The following is a 5,089-nucleotide window of genomic DNA, read 5'->3' as shown; positions in this document are numbered from 1 at the left end:
ATTTCCTTCCCAACTTTATTATCCTCTGATCTCATGATAATCAAAAAGACTGACTACCTGGAGCTCTGGTCGATTTACTGTCATTAAGCAATTACACTTAGTCATCTGAGCTGTGGTCATTGTCAGTGACACAGTACAGTTTTAGCTTGTGACAAATGTTAATTACCACTGTCACTGTCTGAGACCCTTCTTGGTCTGAGCTGAGCCTTGTTGCTTTGCATTCACTCTAGGTTAAGAGTAAGCCCTTGACTTCTTGCAGCTCAGCTCCCTTTCATTAGCTAAATGATGGAAGTTTATTTTTTTGAAAATGATACATACTAAAGATCTAAATTTTTATGTAAATGGTAAAACAGTCTTCACACATACGTGTAGGTAGTAGAAAGAACTCAATACTCTCATATGATTATCTGCTTTAATCTGTAGATAGGGGGTGGGCAGGGGGAGACTGGAATGTGGCTTACCACTCCTCTGGGTCCATCTGCCTCATAGCAAGTTCCAAAGGATGAAGTTGTCCAGGCCCAAAGACTCCCTGTGGCTCAGATGAGGGAGGTGACCAGGGCTTGCTAAACTTCATCCCTTGGACTGGAGATGACCCTCTTCTCATCCTGAAAAAGCATCTTGGAGGGCTTTGGTACTGTGCAAGCGCTGTTCAGAAGTAATAGTGCTATGTTATTAACGTGTTCTAGTCACAAATGCAAACCACAGTGGCATAAAGGCTGCCATGAAGCGAGTTAACTCTATCCAAGCTGGATCCTGTGCACCACTGGGCCACTTGTGTATTTTATTTCATGTGGGCCAGCAAAGGGGAGTTACTGCTGCCCCACCAGGAAGTGGGACAGTGACGTAGGTCCCAGAAGGGAAACATGGAAGAGCTGGGGGCATCCAGAGGGGCACCAAAGAAGGGAGGTCTCCAGGGTGGAGACAGTTAATACCCTGGGAAACAAAGGAAGGTTTTGAGCACTGGGAGAGGATGTGGAAAGAACAGCAGAAAAAAAGAGCTGGGTTTGGAGCGGGGGAGGAAGGAAGTGAGGGAGGAAGGAAGTGAGGTAGCATCTCTGGCGTGTAAGTGTCAAGGCTCCCCTGATGCAGCCATATGGTGCAAGCCACACACATAGCTCAAAAGCCTCTGAGTGCAGTCCAGAAGCAAGTTATTTAACTTAATTGGCTAAATAACGTTAGCAAAAGGAGGTAAACTAGTTTTTTTTCATTAATACTAACTTTTTAAATGTTACCAATTTTAACCTCTTGGCTTGGAAATGAAAGTGTGTGACTGACTTAGATGTGCAGAGGTGATGGAATTAACAAACCCCCGCTTATCAAGGGCACAGTGTTTGAATGAATGAAAATCTGAAATCCTGCCACAATTAAACCTCTATTTCAAACACCCCGTGCAACTGCCACTTATCCCACAGCCCCCCTCCTTCTCCGTGCAAAGCTGTGGAGTTCTGAAGCACAAAGCAGCGTTTCTGAGTAGAAGTGACAAAGGGGTTAAAAGGAAGGCTGTCTTTCACTTGCTAATCCCAGGTCTTTGTCCAAGAACTGCTCCGGATTTTTTTTTTTAGCTAGAATAAATTAAGTCACTGGCAGAGGACCACCTGCTGAGAAAGCAGGCTTTGTACTCCCGAGTGCATTCCCACGTGGGTGCAGTTTTCCTCTCTTGTCACACGATGGGGCCATCCTGCAAGGGTACAAAGCACCGTCTGAAATCAGTTTTGGAGCCCTTCCTCCTAGGCTGGGTTAGTTTATGGGCTCTGAACACGAAGGTAAAGGGTTTAGAAGAAACACCATCTCAGGGGTAAAGGCCAGGAATCACGAATTTTGTTTCACTGGAGTGTTGTTCCTTTGTGCGAGTGAATCTCCAGGCTTTAGAGGCTTCTGCAACAGATATTCTTCGCCCGATATCCAATTTCCAACATCTCTTCCGAGGGCTTTTCTTGCTGCAGCATGGACAGAAATTCCCCCTGTAGGCAGAATTTGGAGGCTGTGCCACTGGCTCAGCCTGTGATTCTGCGTGCGGTGTTTTTTAGTGGTGCATGGGCAGCGCCCAAGTCTGCTGTGCCAAAACTGGCTCAAATAGCAAGAAACAGGAAAGGCAAGAACAGTCAAACCCAACAAAAATCACACTGGGTTTATTTACGCCTTATTTTTGTGTAGCGGCTGTGAAAATCGGCTGATTTTTCTATTTACCTGGTGGTGGGGCTTAATACTTGATTTACCTTGCAATCAAAAAAGATGGTGGTTTAAGACATTAGAAAATGTGTTACTTATTCAAAAACTGTTTTTTCCTGATACCTTTTGGGAAGAGACTGTGTACTGAGTACTAAGCTTGAAACGAATCAGTAGCTTCCTATTTGTTTACTTGATTCAGTTCTGGAGCTTCTGGGTAACAGAAGGCTGCTTCCAAAGCTAGCTTTCTGGGTTAAAACATAATAATACGAATAAAGAAGTACTTTGAGAAATTTCTATACCATTACTATTGAACCATTCAACGTCTCCAGTGACACAGTTTGCTGATGCTACTGAACTGAGTGGGGAAGTGAACACTTGCGACAGGAGAGCCAAGCTGCAAGAAGACCTGGATAGGCTGGGAGGCTGGGCTAACAAAAACCCTGTAATGTTCAACAAAGACAAACACAGGGTCTTGCACCTGGGAAAACATAATCCACAAGTCCAGCCAGGTTGGGATCTGCCCACGTGGGAAGCAGCTCTGTGGAAAGGGACCTGGGGGTCCCAGTGAGCAACAAGCTCAGTATGAGTGAGCGTGGGCTTCTGAGGCAAAGAAATCCAATGGAATATTCAATCCCATCAACAAGGGCATCACCAGCTGAGAGAAAGAAGTCTTTACCCACTCTATTCAGTGCTCCTCAGGCCACACCAGGAATAATGTGATCGGTTTTCTTCCCCACTATGCAAAAAAGTTGTGGACAGGCTGGAGAAGGTCCAGGGAAGGGCCACAATGATGATCAAAGGACAGAGAAGCTTTCCATGTGAGGAAAGGCTGAGACGACTGGGTTTGTTTGGCCTTGAGAAAATAAGGTTTAGAGGGAGATCTTATCCTTATGTTCCTGTATATAAAGGGTGGCTACAAAGAAGATGAAGACTCCCTTTTTACAAGGAATCACATGGAAAACACAAAGGCTAATGGTAAAACTGGGGACATTCCAATTGGACACAAGAGGAAAATGTTTCAGTTTTTCACAGAGAGAACAATTGGCCATTGGAGTAATCTCCCCAGGGAAGTGGTGGATTCCTCAACATAGAACAGTTGGAGTTTTTTTCAGCTAAATGACTGCTTGATTTTTTTTTCAATGAGAGACATGCAAAAGTGCCACTGTAGGCAGTACTGACATTTGCTGCTGAATGATGTATTCTGCAAGCAGTCAAAATTTCCAAAAGAGAAGAGGCTCCTGTTATTGTACCTACCCAGTAATATTTATGTCACAGACGAGTGGAAGAGAAACCTGACTTGCTATGGAGCAGTACTGATTTGTATTCACATACTTCTTTTAAAAAATACAAAAGTTTTTTGGTTTTTTTTATTTAACTTTAAAGTCTGGAAAATTTGTGGAAGAAAGTGTGTCCCTGTGACCTTCTCCGAAGTTTTAGTCTAGGAGAGCCCTCTAGCAAACCCGTTGGCAGTCCTTCAAGACAATCTGGGAAGAATAAACAAACGCCCTCCAAGTGACTAAGCTATATTGCCATCCCTTTACTTCCAAAGAAGGATACTGACATTTTTGTACCTATTTCCGAAGATGGTAGCAAACAAAAATGACCAAGTCAGTTTTGTCTTTTGTAGGAATCTCTTAATGCAAACATAGAGTGGCAAGAGGTACAGGCCTGCCATGGCTTTCAAGTGGTGACTGCTTGATCCTTTCTAGGTGTAGACTTGTTTGTTTCAGGAGAGGTTCATTCTCACACGTGCATCTGAGGCATCTCTTTTAAGATTGGTGGAGACCAGTTTCTGCCCCAAAGCAGTCGTCATTATTTTAATTACATTTTCTAGAAGTTGGATTCAGAATTGCTTCTTGAAAGAAGTTCCACAGATGATCTGCTCCAAATTAGACATCTTCTTGTGGAGGCTGCTGCAGGGCCTGGGCCCTCTTTCCAGCTGGGAAGTCACTGTAATGCCTTTTCAGTTCTTCCCCACAACCAGAGGACAGGGTGTTCTTGCTGATAGCTGGCAGAGAGGATTTGGAAAGCAAAGAATAAAAGGAGAGGAAGATTAGGGACAGGTCCCCTGTTAATTCATCCATTCAAGTTTTCTGTTAGGTTCAGGTGTCCCTGCTTTTATTTTTACAGCCTCTGCTTGAGGGACTGGTTCTCCCATCTTTCACAGAGCTATGCTGGGGCTGCTCAGGAATGTGCACAAAGCTGACACATTGCTGTCCTAAGGATGATGACCGTGGGCTGCTTCTTCTGCAGGAAAGGGGAGAAGAAAAAGAGCAAGAATGCAGGTCTAGGATGCATCCAGTCTATTGTCAAGACTCTGCTGAGATGACTTTATTAATGATTTAATTTTGGGTAGGAATCAGCAGCTTACAAGACAGAGAGAAGTTTATGGTAGCTGAAAGCAGAGAAGCTTTGAAAACCAGGCTATTCCTGATTTTCAGTACATCTTAAACATCCATTGCTTTATTTGGTCTGCTCCAAGCACCTAGAAACCCTTCTGGGCAATGGGCACCACGTGTGCAGTAGTGTGAACTGTGAGGCGGCACTCGCTGTCCCAACACACTGCCAGGTGTGAGAGACGGTGGGTGGGAGAAGAAACAACACTGTAGGAAGAAGTGATTGATTTGTGTTTAGTTTTTTATGCCAGTTTTAGAGCAGCACGTGGGAGTTCCCTCCAGTAACCCCAGGGAAGAATATTCTTGGATTTGGTGTTTGTTAATATCCCAGGAAAAGAAGGAAGAGTAAAGGACTGTGTTACCAAAAAAAAAAAAAAAAAAAAAAAAAATCATGTTGGGGCATAAGCAGACAAATCCATAAAAGACAATTTGATCAATACTACCATTGGTAAATTATGTGGTCTGCACAAACAAAGCCTCAGCTTTATCAGAGAGTGTATTAACTCACGGAGGGAAGGCTGATT

Source organism: Chamaea fasciata, unplaced genomic scaffold (assembly GCF_029207755.1).
Source record: "Chamaea fasciata isolate MVZ Bird 193981 ecotype frontalis unplaced genomic scaffold, bChaFas1.0.hap1 SCAF_3, whole genome shotgun sequence".
NCBI classification, from domain to species: Eukaryota; Metazoa; Chordata; class Aves; order Passeriformes; family Sylviidae; genus Chamaea; species Chamaea fasciata.
This window is presented reverse-complemented; position numbering follows the sequence as displayed.